Source organism: Numida meleagris, chromosome 1 (genome assembly GCF_002078875.1).
Source record: "Numida meleagris isolate 19003 breed g44 Domestic line chromosome 1, NumMel1.0, whole genome shotgun sequence".
NCBI lineage: Eukaryota > Metazoa > Chordata > Aves > Galliformes > Numididae > Numida > Numida meleagris.
The window spans coordinates 75,459,643-75,483,505 of NC_034409.1; the positions used below are offsets into that span (position 1 = coordinate 75,459,643).

At 42.2% G+C, this 23,863-nt stretch overlaps 1 protein-coding gene and 1 long non-coding RNA gene across 5 annotated transcripts in view; both read right to left on the reverse strand.

Moving 5' to 3' along the window:
* Nucleotides 1–516, reverse strand: part of LOC110398206 (olfactory receptor 10AC1-like) — an 11,976-nt gene extending 11,460 nt beyond the window's left edge. For 2 of the 4 annotated variants that reach the window (XM_021395677.1, XM_021395664.1), the window contains exon 1: nucleotides 47–174. The gene's annotated coding sequence lies outside the window, so the exon portion shown is untranslated. The other 2 variants (XR_002438266.1, XM_021395672.1) reach the window with 2 other exon arrangements.
* LOC110398224 lies at nucleotides 13,564–18,671 on the reverse strand. Its single transcript, XR_002438269.1, has 2 exons — nucleotides 18,497–18,671; nucleotides 13,564–17,669 (listed from the first exon to the last, which is right to left on the reverse strand). It is a non-coding gene; the product is annotated as an uncharacterized LOC110398224 (long non-coding RNA).

Here is a 23,863-nt window from a genome sequence, read left to right on the forward strand (position 1 = left end):
GCCCGCGGGCCGCAATCGTCCCAGCACGGCTCGCAGCGCGGCCCACCCCTTCTCCTCGCGGTAAAAGCAGCGGCTGCTTCCCCGCGGAGCGGCCCCGGGCACTCGCCCGTCGCTCAGCAACAGCCAAACCGTCAGCGCGCCGTTAGCGCTGCGTCGCCTGGAAGCTGGGCGGGGGGGCAGCGCTGAGTCACCTGGTGGCAAATAACGGCGCGCGTTTGGGTACATTGGCTGGACGCAGGGCTCTGCACGGCGGAGAACGCACAGTCCTGCTTTCCGTTTTGATAAAGGAACTTGAAAATAGAATCACAGAAGCATAGAATCATAGACTCCTTAGAGTTGGAACAGACTTTTAAGGGTCATCTAGCCCAACTTCTCTGCAATGAACAGGGATGTCCACAGCTTGATCTGGTGCTCAGAGCCCCTTGCAGCCAGGCCTTGAATGTCTCCAGGGATGGGGGTCCCATCACCTCTCTGGCAACCTGGGCCAGTGCCTCACCACCCTTACTGTAAAAGACTTTTTCCTTATACCCAACATAAATCTCCTCTCTTTACGTTTGAAACCATTTCCACTTGTTCTGTCACCACAGACCCTGCTAAAGAGTCTGTCCCCTTCTTTCCTGTAGCCCCCCTTTAGATACAGAAAGGCTTCTATCAGTTCACCTTGGAGCCTTCTCTTCTCCAGGCTGAACAGCCCCAGCTCTCTCAGCCTGTCCTCATAGGAGAGCTGTTTCATCCCTTGGATCATTTCTGTGGCCCTCCTCTGGACACGCTCCAACAGGTCTGTGTCTCTCCTGTACTGAGGACTCCACATATGGAGTCACTCACTCCAGGTGAGGCCTCACTCTCTCACCCCACAGGCCACGCTTCTTTTGATGCAGCCCAGGATGCACTTGGCTTTCTGGGCTGTGAGGGCGCACTGCTGGTTCATGTCCAGATTGCCGTCCACCAGCACCCCTTGGTCCTTTTCGGCAGGACTGTCCTCAACCCAGCTGCAAGATCTTGCACTTGGCTTTGTTGAACCTCATGAGGTTCTCCCGGGCCCACTGCTCAGCCTGTCTAGGTCCCTCTGGATGGCATCCTCTCCCTCGGGCATGTCAGCCATACCCCACAGCTTGGGGTTTCAAGACTGCCAAAAAAAAAAAAAAAACCCATCAATTTGCATTTGCAAGACCATTTCCAATTGATAAAAATACATGACGTGCACATTTTCAAATGGAATGTATAGAGTAGCAATCAGATATACAAGTCAAAACTCTGATCGTGTCTCTTTACCAGACTTTCATAATCCCTATACTAGCAGAGAAAAATGTCCTTCGCTTCACAATCACACCTTGCTCATGTCATAACTTTTTGGCAGTACACACATTTTGAACAATTATTATCAAGTATGGAGTACAGGAGGAGTAAAATTTCATCAAAAATCTCCGATGAACACCTTGAGAGCTCATGAAGAATTACAGCCACTGCCATCGAACCAGACTGATGCATTAGTTTCACAAAAAAACAAGGTCAAATATCCCACTAGTTTTATGCTTTTGGTCCTCTCTTTTTTTTTAATGTTTTAAGAAAAATATTTAACATTAAAATGTTTTGTTAATTATATATTAACAATATTATATATTTTACGAGGGCTGTTCCAAAAGTAATGCCTCCTGTTTTATTATGTTGGCCCACGATGTCACAGGTGGATGTTGGTGGTATGGCAGTACAGGTTGAACCATCCCACCAATATTCCCTTACATTTTGTCGCCGTGTGATAGATGGCAGCAAAGGGGCAGTCTGACAGAATGGCATCTGACATATGAAGCGTAAGTGTGTCACTGAATTCCTCCATGCAGAAAAGATTGCACCCATTGTTATTCACCAACACTTTCTTAATTAGTATTGATACCAAACAGTGACCATGAGTACAATGAGGCAGTGTGTGGTGTGTTTCAGCAGTGGTGACAGTGGATCAGCTTTGCCAGTGCAGATTGTTATGAGCATGGCGTGCAGGCTCTTGTTCCCTCCTGGCAAAAAATACGTAGCTAGTGGTTGTGACTATGTTGAAAAACAGTGTTTTTTAGTTGAGAATTTGCTGTGTCAAACAGTGTTATTGTGTTCTTTGTTGTCATTTCCATGGAAATAAATAGGAGGCATTACTTTTGGAGCAGCCTACATGTGTACAGCCCAAGACAATTTCTAGTCACTAAATGTGACCCAGGCAAGCAGAAAGGTTAGACACCCATGGGGTAATCAATTCAAAGGAGCTGCAGATACAAAAGTTTGTCAGTTAGACAAACGAAAGGAAAGCTGGTTATCTTTTTTTCTGTGTCATCAGAACTGCACTAATTGAGACTGTTTTGTCTCAGAGGATCTAGACAAAAGAAAATTGTCACACAACACCTCTTACCGATGGTTAACTTGCAAAGTGATCCTACTGATCACATTGTAACAGATAAAGCCATGGGAGCTAGCCTAATGTGTTTGGCTGTACAGATGGCTTTAAGGTATGGAAAATACAGAAATCTTTTAAACACCAGCTGGCAATACCTGAGATGAAAATGTGTAAAGTTTGCATTAGAGTTTATTAAAAACTGTGTTTATTAATTCTGGGTTTTGATGAATAGAGCAGCCTTTAGGTACTTGAAATTCAGGATAGATTAAATGTCCCTTAAGTTAGAGAGGTTACAAAGATTGGAGTTCTGATATGTGCCTCTCAACACTTATGCTACATACTAAAATTAGAAGGTCAACTTCATTTTAATTAATAATGCTTATAATTGCATCTAACAAACAAATGAAATTGATGCCCCAAATTAAGGCTTTGACTTTTGGCTAGAATGGAGCAACAATCTCTTTCTCGCTACCATCCATACTTTCACAGCTCACTACTTGCTCTGTATGATCTTGGAAGCTTAATTTCCGGAAGCACTGTTGCTTTGTTGGTGAACATCTTTTTTATATTTTTCATTTCAGGAAGTGTTGCTCCTCTTAAACATAAGAAAACGATTTTGTGATAGAAGTTGTGGTCTATGGCATAACTGAAATGCTGCATGGTGGGTAGAACACAAGGTGAAAATTATGGCTCTACTTTTCAATTAGCTATGTATGCTATGGAGAGCAAAAATGTTGCCCTGAAAACAAACAGTGAAGTTGCAGGGAATAGAGATCTGCAAATGTCTCACAATATCAGGCCCGAATCATAGCTAGAGTGTGAAAATTGAAAGCAAACCAAGACTGAACAGTTACTTGTCTCGTGGTGTATTTCTTTCAAGGGGTTAAAAAAAAAAACAGGAATTTTGAAAGTTCTGTGCAGAGGAAGGTGAACATTCAGAATAATGTGCTGATATTCAGGAAGATAAATGAATCAACATCTTTTTGAGGAAGAAAACCCAAAGGCTGTGAATTCAAATAAGCCAGGAGTAGAGTATTTCCCTGTAGCCAACTGAGTCTGTGAGGTTTGATGGTGCTGATGACATTAGGCAGAAATTGACATCTCTACCCAGAAATAGTAATTTCTGTTAAGCTGCAATTCTTTGTGATTCACTTTAGTCCAGGAATGGCCCAAAAATCTATCACTGCTTAAAAATGTAAACACAAGTTTTTCTTCTCCAATAAAACCTAAAGCCAAATTCAGAATTACAATTGAACTGGTAAGTAACACTCACCATTGTAGAAAATAAGAAAAAGGTAACAACTTTGCAGTGCTGTGATTAGCATTACATTTAGATGGAGGACTTGACTGCCTATACTTGTTTTATGTGGGACCTGGCAGTACTATATGCGGGTGAGTGTTGTTGAAGGCTGTGCTTGCTCTGGGGCAGCCTGTGCAGTTGAATTTGTCAGAGACCTTAGGGTATATATTCAAGTTTTCAAGACTGATGACATGGAAATCTAGGGACAACTGATAAATAACACATGAATTCCTAGTTTTCCTTACAGCTCCAGCTTCTTACACAGCTTTCCTTCCAGCTGCTGCTGCTGAATGGGACCTCTTTTATGAGCAGATCTTTACATTCCTGTCATATTCATTCATCATCAGCTGATAGCTTTATCCAATAATATATTGAAGTTCAGATCACACCATTTTTGCTTAAGAGCAATCCTTGACATCTCGTTAACACCATCACAGTACAATAGAAATCTGCAGAAATTCTGCTCAATTATTGCAAAGTTTTACTCAAGTAGTGCAAATATTAATCAAGAGTCAAACTTCCTTTCTCCTTTTTGGTGGTCCAGAAGCACAGTCAACACACACACACACACAAAATGAATAGAGGCAGTGAGTGCTATTCTTATTGTTTTTAGGGAAATGGTATTCAGGCTATAGTTACCACCATTATCTGATACCAGCCACAGTAGTCCACAATGAATAAGGATAAATGTAAACTGTGCAAAAAAGGATATTCCGGAAACGTTTGTTTTACATTTTAACACCTCTAACGAGAACTGTCAGTAAAAAAGGAATTACTTGTATTCTTTCTCTAAATCTCTCTTGACACTGGCAAGCTCCTAGTGCCAGGGCTGAGAGATATAGAATCATAGAATCGTTTTAGGTTGGAAAAGACCTCTAAGATCATCAGGTCCAACCATTCTCCTAGCATTGCCAAGTCTAGCACTAAACTATGTCCCTAAGTACCACATCTACATGGCTTTTGAACAGTACAAGACAGAGTAAGCAGCAGGGCCTGCTGCAGGCCTTAGGGCAGAAGCGGAGTCTGCAGCAGGGCTCGGGACATCAGCAAGGCCTATAGTACAGCTCAGGAAAGCAGAATGGCCTCTAGCAGGGCTCAGGACAGCACCAGGACCTGTCTTAATAGCTGGGGCAACAGCAGGGAATGTGACAGGGCTTGAGTCAGCAGCAGGGCCTGAGTCATGGCTCTGGGCAACGGCAGAGCCTGTGGTGGGGCTTGGGGCAGGGTCTGTAGCAGGGCTCAGTACACCAGCAGTGCCTGCTTCAGTGCTAAGGGCTGACGCAGGTTCTGTGTAGGAATGGGGAAGTACTAGGTTCTGCGGAAGGACTTGGGGCAGAAGTAGGGCCTGTGGCATGGCATGGTTTGGGGCAGCAGCTTGTTCTTTGGTAGGGCTTAAGGAAGTGCCATGTTCTACGGTAGAGCTTGTATCAGCAGCAGGGCCTCTGGCAGGGCTCAGGGTAGCTGCAGGCAAGGGCTCCTGCTGAATAACAGTAAATATACCTCATACTAGCTGTACATTGCTTTTCTTAAAAATTTTCTCTTTCATGTTGACTAATTTCTAGAGTAAATGAAAATAATATATTGTATATATAAATATAGATGTTTATATCTACATTTATAATAATGGATGTGTAGTAATGGAAATAGATGGTACTATTGTACATTAGCTGTTCTGGAAATAATGCCTCCCATTTATTTCCATGGAAACTACAAGAGATACAAAGAGAACAATAACATTATTTGAAAGAGCAAATTCTCTCTACAAAATGCCATTTTTCAGCATAGTCACCACCATTAGCTACGCATTTTTGCCAGCAATGAACAAGAGCCTGCACGACACATTCGTAAAAATCTACACCAACAGAGGTTACCCATTGTTGGCGAAGCACCAGTAAATGTCAATGGGTGCAATCTTTTCTGCATGGAGGAATTCAGTGACACACTTACGCTTCATATGTCAGATGCCATTCTGTCAGACTGCCCCTTTGCTGCCATCTATCACACGGCGACAAAATGTAAGGGAATATTGGTGGGATGGTTCAACCTGTACTGCCATACCACCAACATCCACCTGTGACATTGTGGGCCAACATAATAAAACAGGAGGCATTACTTTTGGAGCAGCCCTTGTAGGTGGTAATAAAAGCACTAGTATTGTCTTACAAAGAAAAAGGAAAGTCCCAGTGTAGAAACCAGAAATAGAGTGTAAATACAGACTAAAATTCATGTTTTTAAAGCAGAAGTGTGGAAAAAAAAACATACATCTTTGTAGACATGATAATTTTGCAGCAAGTACCAAATCATTTACGTGTTGCTTTATACTGTCTGTTTATAAATTAAATATTTTTTTTTCAAAATTATGCTTCATACAATTGACAAGCAACAATAGTAATATTGTGCTAAACATGACTCCAAGCACTTTCCCCATTAATTCTGAAGGAAATATCTAATACAAGATTTCTTTTTAATATTTTTCCTACATCAACAGTTTCAATTTCTGTCCATGGAGTATGAAAGCAGAGATTATTTTTCCCAGGGTATTCTGAATCACTGATCTTATTTCTCTTCATCTCCTCATCTTCCTTTTTTTTTTTTTTTTTTTTTTTTTTTTTTTGTAAAATGAGTAAAAATTACCTCCTGCATAAAGATATTGTTTCTTCCAAACACTAGACTTGGCTCTTGACAGAAAAAAAAAGGTGTTAGCAAGTATTTAATGTTTTTTTTGAAAGATCACATCATCATAGGATTCAGATTGATACTGATACATAGGAATAAAAGCAAAGTATTTCATCTGGGATCATAAAAGCAAGATGCACCAGGAAAGGGACATCTGGGATTTCTGTCAGATTCTGGGACTAATGAAGCAATCACTCATGGGAACTGTAATTCAAGTAAAAAGAGGGAGGAAAAAAGAAAGTAAAAGTAAAAAGAAAAGAAAGAATAGTTTAATTAGTACTCTACTCCAGCTAGATAGGTAGTTATAACTGATGGATTCTTTACGGCCTTTCTCCAAACAACATGGATGCACAAATTATCAGTCTCGCTCATGTTCTTTGAGCCATCTCTCTGGTACTGGTTTTCCCTGGAATGTCCTCACTATGCTGGAGCTGCACGAGTTTGAATCTCATCTTCCCTGGCAGCTGGAAACTGGAATGTCCCTGCTGAAGGGTAGGTCCTCCACAGACCATCTGAGGGTGAATCCAAACCCACAATGAGAGTAGGTGACTCTTTCTTAGACTCTTGCTCAGTCCTTTCAAACCCATTGAATCTGATGTTCATGACGAGCTGCTGTTCAGTTCATGCTCCAGATGGCATCCAGAACAACATTGTCTTTCAGTGTATTCTGCACTTACATTCTTTTTTCACCCTTTATCTTTGTTTGTGTGAGTCTGTGATGTCGCTGGATATTTATAGGGATGAGGAGACCACTGGCCTCAGCTTGTCATGACAGGACTTTGGCCAACCTACGCAGTACAGTGACACAAGATGTGACATACCCAGTAACTCTACCGTTTGAGGGCACTCCAGAGATAGCTCTCTGATGGGCTGTGCCATCCTGAATCCTGCCCTTACTGTGCAGTGCCTGTCAAGAGCTGACAGTCCTTTAGATGTATTCTATAAAAACTCAGTCTGTACATCATCTCTGAAATCTATGACTTTCAGGCTTGTGTCTCAGGAATTAAACACACTCTTCTGTGAGAGCTGTTTTCAGTGTTGCTTCTCCAGAAAACTTCTGAGGTGAACATCCTTTAACAAAAACGAATACCAACAGCAGTTTGATCAAGTGTGATGAGTGTCCTTAGTTGATTGCATAGTTTGAATTGTATCAGAACTCTTCTTTGCAGAAGACAGGATCCTATAAAATCTGCTGTAGTTTCTTCTCTAGCATGAGTGCTCAAGATTCAGCACAGTATCTCTTTACCAACCTCTATCAAGTCATGGTTTTTCAAAAGACTCTGGTGTCTTGTGTTCTGCCCTGAGAGCGAGCATCAGAAGGATCACCTAATGAATTAATGAATTGAATTAATCACATAGTTAATTACAGAATAAGATTTAGGCATTTTTTGAGATGTGTTGGGTATTTTTTGTTTGTTATTTGTTTGTTTGTTTGTTTGTTTGGTTGGTTGGTTGGTTGGTTGGTTGGTTGATTGGTTTGCTTTGTTGAGCTTGCAGACACTGAGGGAGATAAACTGCAGGGACAGATTACTAAGTTCTAAATCAAAATAAACAATATCATTAGTCCCACTCAAGTCAATGTCAGTATAAGTAAATCCAGATCAGGATGGGGCAGACCAACTTGGTTGTGCTTAGTAATGCTGTGACTTGAATAAGAGAGAGGAATAAAGGATGGATCATGGCCAAACTTTCATCTGTTTAAGGAACTGGTGGATTGGATGCCCTGGGAAATTGCCTTCAGAGGTAAAGAAGCAGAAAAGAGCTGGGAGATATTTAAAGACATTTTTCTTCGGGCACAAGAGTTCTCGGTTACAACATGCAAGAAATCAGGCAAGGGAGGCAGGAGACCAGCATGACTGAATCAGGACCTCTTAATCAACCTAAAACAGGAATAGATTGTGCATAGACATTGAAGGCAGGGACATAACATCCTGCGAAAATTATAGGGATATGGCCCAGGAGTGTAGGGTTCAGATCAGGAATGTGAAGAATAACAGGAAGAGTTTCTACGTAAGCAAAGGAAGATAAAAGAAACTGCACAATCCTTGAAAAGCAAGACAGAGGATCTGAGTACAACTGACTTTGAGAAGGCTGAAGTACTCAACTTTTTGCCTATATTCACTGTCAGTTGCTCTTACCATACCTCCCAAATCACAGAATGTCAAGACAGGGACTGGAGGAATTAAGATGCATTGACTGGAAGATCAGATTCAAGACTATGTGAAGAAACTGAAGGTGTGAATGTCCATGAGACCCCATGAGATGCATCCTGAGGGAACTGGCATATGAAGTTGCTAAGACGCTATCCATGACATTTGAAAAGTCACAGCTTTCAGGCAAAGTCCTCAGTGACAGAAAAAGGGGAAACATAGAAGCCATTTTTTAAAAGAGCAAAAAATGAGGACCCAGGATACTACAGACCAGCCTCACCTCTGTGTGTGGCAAGATCCCAGAGCAGATCCTCCTGGAAAACATGTTAAGTCATATGGAAAACATAAGGCATAAGGCATATGTCCCTCATGGTGATGCTGGACAGCCAATATAGCACCACAAACGGTGAGTCATGTCTAAATTGGTAGCCTTCTACAACAGAGTTACAGCACTGGTGGACAAGAGAAGACCAACTGATGTCATCCACCTTGACTTGTTTTAAGCTTTTGTCACTGTCCCACACAACATCCTTGTCTCTGTCTTGAAGAAACACAGATTGGATGGATGGACTGTTAGGGGAATGAAGAACTGGCTAGATCTAAAGAGTTGGAGTCAATTACTCTATGTCCAGGTGGAGATTCATGATGAGCAGTGTTCCTCACGGGTCCATTTTGGGACCGGTGTTGTTTAATACCTTCATTGATGACATGGACAGTGAGTTTGAGCTGAGTAATGCAGTCAGTTCTCTAGAGGGGATGTAATGCCATCCAGGGGGACCTTGACAGGCTTGAGGGGTGAGTCCAAGCAAGCCTAATGAAGTTCAGCAAGGCTAAGTGCAAGGTTCTGCATATGGTCCAAATACAAATACAATCTGGCCAATGAGTGGATTGAGAACAGCACTGTAGAGGACTTGGGGGTACTAGTGGATGAAAAACTAAATATGAGCTGTCAGTGTGTGCTTGCAGATCAGAAGGTCATTTGTATTCTGGGCTGCATCAAAAGAAGTGTAACCTGCATGTTGAGGGAGGTGATTCTCCCCATCTGCTCTGCCCTCATGACAGCGCACTTGGAACATTGCATTTGGTTTTGGGGACCCCAGCACAAGAGAGACCTGGATTTGCAGATCCAGAGGAGGGCCACAAAGAGGATCAGAAGGCTGGAGAACCTCTCCTGTGAAAAGATGCTGAGAGAGCTAGAGTTGCTCAGCCTAAAGAGAAGGCTCCAAGGAGATCTTCAAGAACCTAAAGGGAGACTCCAAGAAAGATGGAGAGAGACTCTTTACTATAGCGTGGAGTGATTAGACAAAGGATAATAGTTTTAAATTTAAAGAGGATAGAATTTGATTAGATATAAGGAAGAAATTCTTTACTCAGAATATGGTGAGGCACTGGAACGGGTTATCCAAAGAGGCTGTGGATGTAGAATAGAATAGAGTGGAATGTTATGGAAGGGACCTCAAAGTTCATCTATTTACAACTCCTCTGCTGCAGGCAGGGTTTCTAACCACTAAATCAGGTACTAGATCAGGCTGCTGAGGGCTCCATCCAACCTGGCCTTGAACACTTTCAGGGATGGGGCATCCACAACTTCTCTGGACAACCTATTCCAGCACCTCATCACCCTCTCAGTGAAAAATTTCCCCCAATATCTAATCTAAATCTCCCCTCTTTAGTTTAAAACCATTCCCCTTGTCCTATCACTATCTACCTGCCTGAAAAGTTGATTTCCCTCCTGCTTAATAGCTCCCTTTAAGCACTGGAAGGCAACAATGAGATTTCCCCTGAGCATTCTCTTCCCCAGGCTGAACAAGCCCAGCTGCCTCAGCCTGTCTACATGGTAGAGGTACTCTAGCCCTTTGATCATCTCCATGGTCCTCCTCTGGTCCCATTCCAGTTCCAAAGGCAGTCTCAGACCCGCTCTTTCTCTTACACAGTGGAAAGTGTTTACGCCCAAGATGGATGGGGCTTTGAGCAAGCTGGTTTACTGGGAGATGTCCCTGACCATGACAGGGGAATTGAAACTGGACCATCTTTAAGGTCCTTTCCAACTCAAACCATTTTAAGATTCTCTAATTCTATGATCTTTATTTCTGTCAAAATTGCTGAGGATTAATACAGGACAGGAAATAATAGGAATTTATACAGTCTTGGATTGTAAATAAGAAGACCTCTACACTATGTTGCATTGCCATGTAGGAGCATGTTCAACAACACCATTGAAACCATCTTCCCAAATTTTATATGCTCACTACCCTGCTATCACTCCCTTGGGCAAGTGATAAGAATGCCTCAGTCACTACCTTGAGAGGGAAATCTTGAGTATGTCTGGCCTGTAAAGCCTGCAAAGCACCCTGCAGATAACCTAACCTCAGTGAAGTGTTAAAAAGAATGAATACTTCACATGTAGAACCAACTACAAAACAAGATCAGGCTGGTTTGGGCAACAACCAAATATAAAAACAAGGCTCAAGGTCAGATCTTGTCTGCCAGTAAACTAGATGACAAAGAAATACACTTGCTTATCTTATTTTGTAATAGTGCAGAATGCTAATAACTGGCTACCTAAAGATAGAATTTATCAAAAGCAGTGTTCCTCTGCCACTGAGGTGATTTTAATGCCAAGGTTCCACCTGCAGGCAAAATGAGGTCTTCACACACTTACTGTTTAATGACCAAGTCATGAGAAGAATACAGTCCCAAAAGGGCTGGTATTCTGATACTGTCCCCTAGCACCTTAAATTTTAGAATAATTTCAGTATTTAGATTCTTTTAATATTATTAAGCTGAAAGTGCATCTTTGTTTTGTTTTGCTCAACAAATGTTATTTTCAGAAAGCCTCTCCTAAAAGCAGTACTTGAGGTGCAGCCTCATCAGAGCTGAGTACAGAGAGATGATCACCTCCCTGCTCCTGCTGGCTACACTATTTCTGATACAAGCCGGGATGCCACTGGCCTTATTGGCCACCTGGGTACACTGCTGGCTCAAGTTCAGCTGAGTGTTGACCTCTGGATCCTTTTTCTCCATGCAGCTTTCCAGCCACTCTGCCCTAAGCCTGTAATGTTGCATGAACTTGTGACCAAAGTGTAGGTCTCTGCACTTGATCTTTATAGAATCATAGAATGGTTTGGGTTGGAAGGGACCTTTAAGATCATCTAGTTCCAACCCTCCTGCTATAGGCAGGGACACCTCCCACTAGACTAGGTTGCTCAAAGCCCCATCCAGCCTGGCCTTGAATGCTTCCAGGGAGAGGACATCCACCACCTCGCTGGGCAACCTGTTCCAGCATCTTGTCACCTTCATAGTAAAGAATTTCTTCCTAATCTCTAGTCTAAATCTACCCTCTTCCTGTTTAAAACTATTTCCCCTCATCCTACATGCCCTTATAAAATGTCCCTCCCCAGCTTTCCTGTAGGCCCCTTTCAGGTACCAGAAGGCCACTATAAGGTTCCCCAGGAGCCTTCTCTTCTCTAGGCTGAAAAGCCCCAAATCTCTCAGCACATACTCGTAAGGGTGGTGCTCCAGACACTCTGATCGTCTTCGTGGCCCTTTTCTGGATCTGCTCCAAAAGCTCAATATACTTCCTGTGCTGGGGGCCCTAGAACTGTCTTGCTGAACTTCATCCCATTGGCCTCAGCCCATTGATACAACATGTCCCAGTCCTTCTGTAGGGTCTTCCTATCCTCAGGTAGATTGACACTTCCCCCTAACTTGGTCTCATCTGCAAACTTAACAAAGGTGCACTTAGTAAGTTTGTGCACTAGTCAGTTCAACTCAGTAAGGGTTGTGCACTATTCTATACAAGAATGAACAAAGGAAATTTTGTGAAGGGTTTTGTCAGCATTTGTCATGTGGTTTCATCTTTTTTTAAAGCTGAAGTACGTTTCTCAGAAGAAAGTTCTTACAGGCTGAGAAAGTTAATTTGAACAGTTTTCTGTGTGTGCAAGATACTCCAGCTCAAACTATTATTTTGTTAATCAAGTTTTTGGAAAATAAACCACAGAGTACCTCATCATGAAATCATTTGAGCAAACCAGAAATGGTCTTGCTCCCTCCTTGAAGATATTGCAGAGTTCATGTTGACTATAGAGAATAGTCCTATCATTGACTCCTAACAATGTAAATTTCAATAAAGATGAGGTATCAGGGCTATAATGGTTTCAAGCGGCATTTTGCAGGAACAATACCAATGCTTCCCCTCTTCTGAAGTCTCAACCATTTGAGACAGCAGAAGTCTTGTATGAGATGCATTTGAAGGTTGCTGTCATTTCCTGATTTTAAATCATTGTAAAGCACTAGGTAGCTTGCATGTGAGTGGTACTGACATTACAGCACAAGTATCCCAGCAATGGATAGTGGATGGAATGGCCCGCTTCTAGAAATGGATGACTAACCACCTTGAGCGTGAATCATAGCTTTAGAAAAGCCGACTTCTGTGTGAGATGGAAGCCTAGTACTTTGTGGAAGACTTTCCATCTGGCTACAAATTGCAGCCATGGTGGCTTGATTGATTGACTGGATAACAGGGTACTAAAAATGTAATAATAGAAACTTTCTAAGATTGAGGATTTCTGCAGCTGAGTGAACCCAGCAGTGTTACACAGAAACCAAGGCAATTTTGTGGCATGCTGCTGATCTAGGTGGAAGCTCTTTGGATTGTTCTGTGTAGTTGTGGAAAGCTTAGCATGCACTAGGTCAGAGATGAATGTAGAATATGCCAGTTGCTCCAAATGACATCCTTCGTTTGATGCTTTTAAATGTGAACTTATTCCTGGGACTTAACTGAGGAGAGTAGGGTTGGAACTGGTTGTATGGCACATCCTCCAGGAACACCTTCTCTTGGAGAAAGCACATACTTGCTGGCAAACGCATGACTGCTTACACTTCAACAGGAGAAGGTCATAAGTTGTTTCACACTTGTGTATTTACATCTGACAGACAAACCAAGGCCTCGTCTGTCTGTCTCAAAGATAGAAAGAAAATGTGAGAGATCAAATCAAAGAGTAGGTGCATCAACTCATAACAAATGTCTCTGTCTCCTCTGAAAAATTAACACACTTCTGTTTGCATGCAGTAGCTTTATTAATGTTTTTCTGTTATATGCGAACAAATAATTGAGAAGCAATTGGGCTCTCCTAGGTGTTTTTCTCTCCCATCAGTGATTGCAACTTTTGAGTAAAATTTCACTGTAGAGTGACCAGGTAGGTAAGCAAGTTGCTGCTGACCCAAGAAAAGCATCAGAATGTTGCAAATGGATGGCTAGGTGATGAAGATGCAAAGGGAGCCTGGTGTTCCTTCAACATTATCTCACTTGCTTCACTCAGCACTGAGATCACTCAGCCATCATTGCTTTCGTAAGGATTTCAACCTCTGCCCTCTCAGATCTGCAGAATTCAGTTCCCATCTCCATATACTCCACAGAGAGTGCTCCAAGCAAATGAAAAAGCATTCTGGCCACCTAATTCCAAATTGTGTGTAGTCTCTGAACAAATTATTCTCCTGCTTTGGCACTCTTTTTGATTATTGGACTTGGTGATCTTGCAGGTCTTTTCTAACCCAAACAATTCTATAATAGCATTGCCTACGAACAAAACCGTCAGCGTCAGAGTAAACTGGTCACTGTTACTGGGGATGCTCTTCAGTGAGATCCTTCCTGAGTGAACAGTGGAGCAACCAAAATTATACACAGCTGATGAAGCTCTGTGGAGCTTCTCCTCGGGCTGACTTGGAAATCGTGATGGAAATTAAAGTTTGAATTGCCTTAGGCTCTGTACGCATTCGCTTCTGAGAGCTAATTAATCCTGTGGGGTCATCTGAGTATAGTGTGCTACGGGAGGAGCTCCTATGTGCCTAGCAACAACTTCTGATGAAAATAAGAAATAAAATGGAAAAACTTGAAGTAGGAACAGTAATGCGATGTAATTGTTACAGAATTTTGAAGAGAGAGAAAATATACTTAATGCAGTTTTTTTTTTTTTCTGTTTGGCTTCTATGTAGCATTTTATGAATGAAATTTGGATCTAGAATCATAAAATACCAGGGGATGAAAAGGACCATGAGGATCTAGAGTCTACAACTTTTCCAAAGAATGCAATTCTTATTTTAAAAGCTGTGGATGGAAGGAGAGGTATCTGCTGCTCTGCCAGAGTTGTGGCCCATCAGTACACCATGTGCAGACACAAGCCAGGACAGCACAGGCCACCTACTCCATAAAGTGTTAGATGCTCAAGAGCTGTTCTCCACAGAAACTTTTGTTTGACCAGCAAGGGAATGCTGCCTTGTTACAAAATAAGCTCAGTGGCTATTCTTAACCCTCAAGCTGTTTCTGTGCAGACAGGATCTGAACCTTGAGCCCAGTTTTATATTTTGTCATTACTCCAACATGCCTCAACTTGTTCTGCAGTCATTTCTAACTATGCAGAAAAAAGTTCAGCCTGTTTATGTATCACCCCTTGGTTACGTGCACCTTAGAGTTACCTGCATCACGTTTTACCCGTCTCATTTCTTTCTGGCATAACGCATTACATGATTTCCTTATTCAGAATTATTTGTACTCTACTATGAATTAGTAATAAACCCCTCTGCAAACATTTTTTAACTGGTTGCTTATTTTGGAAGCAGTCTTTTTACTCTGCATGTGTACTACACCAAGTTTAATAGGCACTAAGACCTCCAGGTACTGTTGCTCTCCCCATGTCGACAGGGACGCTGAGATATTGATGCTCCTTCCCTAACAAGAGTGCCATTCAGTACCTTTTTATGAAGATACACAATGATTACAGCAGGAGATGCCAGGGAGGGATTCTGTCTTTCTGAGATGCCTCTTTGCCTCCTGCCAAAGTAAGAAGAGCATGAGTGACCAGAGAATGTGATTTCAAAGGCACTAGTGGATGAGCAGCAGAGAAGCTGCTTGCTGCACTGTAACTGGGGAGCATCTAGACACCTTTTCCTTAACCTCCACAAAAAGAAAGGCCCCTCTCTGGTGACCAGAAGAACTAGACATAGGCTGACAGGAATATAATGTGCTTAAATCACAAAGTAAAATAAATTTGAAAAGGTAACATAATCAAAAATACAGGGAACATTTAAATGCAAAGATTATGCTTATCAGATTTAGAAATGTTTCAACTACAAATAAAATTTCAGTAATACATGCTATATATATACATAAGAAAATAAGAGAATACATACTTTCCTAAGAAATGACACTTTACACAAAGTAAATATTGTTATGTGTATTTCCTAGAAATTAAATTAGACACACCCTAAATAATTCCATGCCTATCAACCATGCTCACATGTTGTCTATATCATGCCAAGGTGCTGAAAGGGAACCCTAAGACGTCGTCATGGCAATTCCGTAAGTCTTCTAAAATCATTTATTTTGCATATTGGTTTGGTCAGAAGATGATGATCTTGTCCACCTAGATTTGTTACTCCAAAAGGTATTAATATTGAGAAGTTACCTTAATAATGGGATTAAAAACATAACATGTATTGATGTTTTTCAGCTTTCTTATATATTGCACAGAGCACTGTGCTTAGGCCTTCTGGAAGAAACATAACGGTGATGATACAGCCACCTGCACAGTCTGATTTGCCTTACTGAGCAGGCTGAGAGCACCGCACACAGCACACTCACCGGCACCACTGCCACGGTCCACATTTGAACACATCAGTGTCAGATTCTTCCCCTCTGCCTCATGGTACCATTTCTTCCTTTTGGCACAGCTGGCTTCCTCAGGAAACCATTCAGTGTGTCCTAATTATTTTGGCCTATGGTAGGGACGATACTCAGAGTTCTCGGAATTGAGTTTTGAAATCCATTTAAAAGATCTGCAATGAATAAAGCAAGAAAACCAGAAATTGAGTCCAAATTAGTAAGAAGTGTCCCATAACACATGAAGCCTGAGTTGTCATCTTTGCATCTGCCCACATGAGCCTTGGAGAGGACCAGAGAGTTCTGACACACGTCAAAAGATCCTGCTGTGTTTGTTTTAAAACAGGTTAAAGCCCAGCAGCTGATCACTCTGCATGTTTATAGGCTATTTCCAGCTATGAACACAAGAGCAGGAGCTCAGCACCAGGACAGATGAGATTTACAATGCAGAGCCACACAACAGCTGCCACAATATGGCTCAGAGTGTAGGTGCCATTTAGCAGTGTCATTTGGAACTGCAACTCCAAATTCTCCAGATAAGCCTGTACATGTCAAAGCAGTCCCTGAAACAGTCAGTGAGCCTACGTCTGTAATAAGGCCTTGCATATTTCATATGCGAATGCAATTAATAATTCAAATTATACTGAAACTTTGCCATGTAGTTTTTAGTGTGCTGCTTTGGAGTTAAAGTATAAAAACACAGTCACAGTCCTGAAGGAACTCTGAGGAGTAGGTTGTCCTCAAAGCAGATCTGCAGCTTGCAAAACACAAAGATTCTTCAGCGTCCTTGTTCTTGTAGCATGCTGCTTCTTGCAGCTTGCAACCTCATCCCATTTGCGTCTTTGACCCATGAAAGATGTCCTTTGTACCCAGTGATGTCCATGGAACTGGTGAAGAGCTAAGATAGGCTTGCTAGGATTCTTTGCGTGCTTTTGGCAGTCATAGCCTCCGTCACCGCTTGGCACACCAGCTATTTGATATGCCTGTGGCAGAAGCAGATGTATAAATGGAAGCTTGTCATTGAAATTGATTGCGTTGTAATTTGGAAGGTGTTCACATCCTCATGCAATCGAGCAAAAATCACTTCTATCTCTCTGGACTTTGTGACAATGTCAGTGGCATGTCCCCAACCCAGACTGGTTGTTTCTGTTATCACACTCCTCTTCCCTCGTTCATAGTTCATAGAGTGATCTGCAGATCGTGCAGGTTTTCAAGCAATCACCTGCAGAAAAGTGATCTCGTCATTCAACTGTTCACCAGCAAATCTATGTTGCTCATCCTCAAAGAACAGTTCCTGGCCTGCATAGCTGAGGTGTTCATAAGCCACCCAGAGCTGTCCTTTTTTACTGAGGAGACAGCCATTCCAATGCACATCTTTCCGATTGGCAGTGTCACTGATGAATTCTTTGGAGGATCCCTGGAAGTCAGCATTCTCACAGCTGGTGATTTTTGCCTTCTCAGCAGTACTTCTGTAGTTTGGATTTCTTGCTGTAGAAGTCGGATGACAGCCTGCAGGAAAGGAAAACAGAAAACAAAGCATACTAAGCTCTTTTGACAAAAGACAGAAAATGGAATGGAATAAAAAGGATAAGAGAAGAGAAGAGATCTAGCAAAGGATAAATATAGCAGCTGCTGGACACGACATAGAGCATTATGTCGAAATTTGAATTTGGAAAAGTAAAAGTACAATGAGATATGCACATCAAAACTACCTACTCTTATTTAGCCAAGCTGGTTTTTATATATGCTCAAATAATACCTGAGTTTAGTATCTTATTAGAATATCTTATATAATAAATATGAATTGAAAGACCGATCACCAGTAGTACAATTGACACTGCATTTGAGAGTTATTTTAGAAATCAGTGATGGTTGTTTGGTCTGCATTTCACAACTCATAAGACTACAAGTAAAAAAAAAGTAGTGAGACATTTAATTAACTTCTAAATGAAAGTGTAATTTACTGAATGATAGAAAGCCATTTTAATGACCTTCTATCTGTACTACTAGTGCTATAATTAATAAAAATATTTTTAAATAAACCAGTTAATTTCAGACAACATAAAGATTCCAGTCCCAAGATTCATTTGCAAACTATTTCCTTTTGCCTCCCTCAGTGGCCTCTTCCAGCCTCTTCACCCCTTTGCTAGGTGCAGTTATCTTGCTGGTGTCTTCCCACGACCCAAAGGATGTATCAAGCTTCTGTGAATCCAGACGCCAGATCCTGACATACATGTTACAGCTCTCATCTCAACACCTGAACCTCATCAACTTCATTTCATAGTAGCTGCCCAAGAAACCACTTTGTGTTTTCTTATAGAAAGCACACATCTCACCTCAACGCCAGCTTCCAGAAGTGGAGAGTTGGCACTTCATCCAGCCCAGTGCTGCCTTTCACAAGAGGCAGCTTACCCACAGTCATAGCTAGCAGAGCAGTCTCAAAACACGCCATACAGCAGAAGTGAGAAGTGGCTGATACTACCCTCAGGGATCTGAAATCAACTGTTTTGTTCTGCTCTTCCTGCTCTGACTGTAAAGTCCACTGAACCGTGACTAGTTTGACAAAACTTAGTCTCTTGACTCTTGATTGTCTTCACTCACGAAGAAATCAGTTGGATCACAGTAATAAAAGCACATCAAACTTTTTGTGATTGATGGGCTGTAGAAATTTTTAGCTTGCTGAACTTTACATTTTTGCTTACTTGGCAAGCGCATCTAATATGTGTCAGTTTTCCAAAGGTTTTCCGTGTGAGATGTTGTGGTAGTCAAATTATTAACATTTAAGATATGAGAGGTCTGGCTAAGAAGTTTACACTAATGAAAACAACATTCCTTTCAACTTAAAGCCAGCAGCCTGTGGTTGTTCCCACTCCTCAGCTAGGACCGTACGGGATGTGCCACTCCTGCAGGCTCTGCCAAGAGCCAGCTCTATATTGTCAGCTGTGGCAGTTAGCAAGCTGCCTCTCTCTCAGCAATTGGTACTCAGCCCTGTTAACATTTAAGTTATTGCCCAGAGCTCATTCCTCCACCCAAGGATGCATACCTAGCTTTGTTAACATTAGACTTTTCCCCTCACCTCTTCCCTTACCTTGGAACAGCATGAAGTCACATCACTATATTCACTTATTATCACAATGCTCCGCCATTGCACCCATCTGAATGTGTTCTCCCTACAATTATAAATAATAAAGGCTTTGCTCTGACTTGTCCTAAATTGTACTTGTGTTATTACACACTTGGAGCCCTTGTATTTGCTGACAATATCCAGGTGACAGAGGTGGCATTTAAACAGCTTTCTTTAAATTCTTTCCCCCTGCCCTCCTACATGGCCATTTCAGCAGTCACAGGGGAGCAGAGCTGGTAGAGCAGAGCAAGGCGGCTCTGGCAAAGTAGCAGTATGAACATTTTTGCTTATTTTCTGAACTATATCATTTTATTCCGTAATACATTTTCACACATATTAATTGGTTAGCATGCTGACAAGGTAAGCTACTGTGGGAGGAAACAATGGGAGTTTAAGAGCAATTCAGATCTTGCACATACAGCAGTAAAACCAACAGATTTCCTTTAAAGGCTTGTTTTGCCTCACCCATCTCAGGATTTTGAAATGAAACAACAGTCTGATGAATGGCATCGATTGCGTAAAAGGAAAAACAGCAACAAATAACAAGCTACAGTAGTGGTGAAAGCAAAGGAGCAAATGTTTACCTTCACAGAAAGATTTAGGTGGTTTCCCCACCTCTGGAAGTCTCAAGTCCAACCCCCAGCCCACAGCTGCACTGAATCTAAAGCTAAATCTGGTTGCTCAGCGCCTTGCTCAAGTGACTTGTGAACACCCCCAAGGCTGGAGCTTGCCCAGCGTCCCAGATGCTGTGGCACTCTCAGAGATAGTGTTCTCTTCCTTAGCACCAGACACAAGAAAGCTTATGGAAAAAAAGACTTAAAGGGAAGATTTAGTGGTTATTGTACTAAGGTAATCAGACACCCACGAGCCCAGGATCAGTAGATCTCAAGCATGTCTTGCATATGGGCAGACTTACAGGGCACTGAGTGCAATCTGAAGAAAAAGATTGAAAAGTCAGGAGCTGTGAGCCAGACCTTTGTCCACCAGAAGGCCTGAAGAGAAGTAGTGCTTACAGAGCAGATGCATCCAGACTACTCTAGACTGTCATTTAACGTAATGCCCTCAAGGAGCAACATTTAACTAGCAAGACATCCTTCAAGGTCATCATTATGCAGTGCTCCTGTGCAGGCTGTAGGATGATATTCCAGAGAGAATTGCTGTCAGGGACACCATTGTTGGAAAAAGATGGGGAGCTGAGGCAGGGAGATCTCACCTCTGGTGAAAGAGAGCATGCCAGATCTAGCTAAATCCTTCTGCTGCACCTCTTTCCCCTGCTGCTTGTCTGGGCCCAAATCCTCTATGTAAAAATAAAGGTCAGCTTCTAAGTTATTTTCTATTCTGAATACAATTGCACAAAAATTACTCATAAGCAGGAAAATAACTTTTGCTTAGCCTTACTCCTCTTCAAAATCAAGAGGCATTTTAAATGAAAATTATCACAACAAGGAAAACCTCCACCACCAGCAAAGACAAATTGAATGTTGGCAACACTTTCAGCAGGATGCTCAAAGAGTGATCTGAGAACCTTCTCAAAGGCTCGGACAGCAAGAAAGTAATCCTAGCATCGTCTCAAGGGACCAATTTCATTAGCATTACAACTTGAATGGGAACCTAAAGTGATCGAGACCATTCACAGAGTCCACATCTAGATTTAGCAGATGCAGGAGACTACATAATGAGTGAGAGTACCTAATGCTACTGAGGTATAGCAATTCATAGCAGTAGGAAGGAGGCCTGACTTATTAACTTTGTGAAGAGGAAAAGGACAAGGATAGATCAAAATCCCAGGAAATGGGTTTGAAGGAATCTAAATTTCTTAAGTTTTCCTTTCATAGAGATTTGTAAAGGAAACATTAAGACTGATTTGAGTAGGGAATGAAAGGGGCAGTCTTCAAACATAAGGACCAAAAGAAATGAACAACAGGAGACTGATTGTTAAGAATGGCAGGTGTTGGTGGCACTTAGATCGGCATCATCAAGCACAACAACACATAACTTCTCGAGATACTCAGATCAGATCAGCCTCCACCTACACTAAACAAAAGGACAATCTGGAGAATCAAGCCATTATGGGAAGATAAAGAGCCATGAGACAGACAGGAAATGAAGCAAAGGACCGAGGGTGAATTCCAATGACTGATAGACAAGAAGATTAAAGATCAAAATCACAGTCTACTTCTAAAATGTACACAAGACACATCCAAAAACATGGGTCGCTTATTTAGGAAGGATCCTGGAGACACGATGCTGGTGCCCTTCGTGCTCCATGTTGTCACAAGTAGTGCTGGCCATGGAACTGAGACAAATGTATCTTGCTGTTCCTGTTGGTGTAGCAGTGGGATGAGTAAGAACAGGCATTTCATTTTAAAATGAAATCAACATTCCCCTCCAATGCTCTTGCTCTGAGTTTTATTTCAGTGTCGCTGCTTAGGTAGCAACATTGTATGTTCCACTCTCAGCTAGAGGAGAAGCAGCCTACACCTGAAGCTGGGTCAGTTTTAGCTAATTTGCTCTTGCAGAGTGAGTCTCAACATAACAGCTCCCAGCAGCACAGTGGCACCCTTTTGGAGCACTCCAGGATGAGGTATTTGCACTGGGATCCAGACTTCAGAAGGGAAGAAAGGAGGTCAGCTCTTCCTTTCTCAGCATCTGTGCACCCTCCCTTTCCTTTCGAGAACAGGCTTGAGACACTGCCCTGTTATTTCTCCCTCAGATGAGGCAGTGCAGTTGCATAATTCTCCCCAGCAGCTCACCACTGGCCAATGAAGTGATCCCGTTGCAGGCTGTAGTACGTATTGGCAGATGCCAAGGGAATCACAGAACCGTAGAATCACCAAGGTTGAAAAGACTTCTAAGATCATCCAGTCCAACTGTCCACCTACTACCAATATAGTAAATATTGGTAGTAGTCCCACGGTAGTACCATGTCCCTCAGTACATCTAAATGTTTCTTGAACACTCCAGGGATGGTGACTCAACCCGCCTCCCTTCGCAGCCCAGTTCAGTGCCTGACCACTTTCTCAGAGAATAATTTTTTCCTAATATCCAACCTGAACCTTGCACAGCCTGAGGCCATTCCCTCTGGTCCTGTTGCTAGTTAAGCAGGAGAAGGGGCCAACCCCCATCTCTCCACAACCTCCTCTCGAATACGTGTAGAGAGCTATAAGGTCTCCCCTGAACCTTCTGATCTCCAGCCTAGTTCTCTCAGTCGGTCCCCGTAAGACTTGTACTTGAGACCCCTCACCAGCTTTGTTGCCCTTCTCTGGACATGCTCCACAGTCTCAAGGCCTCTGAATACAGTACTGGAGATGCAGCCTCACCAGAGCTGAGTACAGAGGGCAATCACTTCCTGCTCCTTCTTGCTACACTATTTCTTATATGAGCCAGGTTGCCATTGGACTTCTCAGCTATCTGGGCACACTGCTAGCTCACATTTAGCCTATTGTTGACCAACATCCCTAGGACTGTTTCTTCCAGTCTTCCAGACACTCTGCCCCAAGCCTGTAACACTGCCTGGGGTTGCTGTGGCCAAAGTGCAGGACCCAGCACTTGGTCTTGTTGAACCTCATTGCAGTGGCCTCAGCTCAGCGATCCAGACTGTCCAGATCCCTCTGTAGGGCCTTGCTATCCTCAGGCAGATTGACCCTCCCCTCCCAGCTTGGAGTCATCTGCAAATTTATTGAGAGTGCACTTGATCCTCTTGTCTGGGTCATCAATAAAGATACTAGTAAAGATACAGGACAGGCCCCAAACACAAACAGACAGACAGTCCCTCAGTTCCTGGCACCAGCCATTAAGTTTAAGCACTGTGTCCTGACAGCGTCCCGATTCTGCCTGCTGCTCCAAGCTTCACCTGTGCTTGGCCACCAAGACTTGGGTCCAAGAGTTTAAGATGACAAAAAAAGAACTGGAGACTCAAATCTCAGAAAAGACTAAGATGACGTATATCCAAATGTACACACTCATATTGGTAGCTTCATTTCTGAAAGAATACAGCAAAAGTAAAAAATTTATTTTAGTCAAAAACCAAGACGCAGAACCAACATTCATTACTGGCAAAAATGGAACAGTTGCATCTGAGAGAAGCAGGGTAGCCTGATGTCCAGAGGCATCAACCCAAGGGAATATTTAAACAACATGTCTCTTAACTCTTATTTTATCAAGTATGTACAAGAAACTTCTAATTTCTAAATTATTTTAAAGAATGGAGATTAATATGGTATATGGCCCACAAATCACTGCTGTCAAACTGGCAAAGCTGTTATGTTACTGTCACACCACTGTTAATACAACTCTAAGTATTAATTCCTCAATAGTACAAAACAATCATGAAAAAACACCCAAGTATTCCAATGTTACAGAACAGCAGTTCAGTATTTCCATCTCAGTCAACAAAGCCCACATGAAATTTCCAGTAACTGAGTGGCTACAAGATAGAGTTACCTGAAATAGAAGCGACTTACGAAGTTCCGAGTTATTTTTCAAAACTCCATGCAAAAAAAAAAAGTTCAAATGCAGAATATTTTCAATTCTGTTGGCTTATGTCAGTTGAAAAAATATTGATCAGTTTTATGTTTAT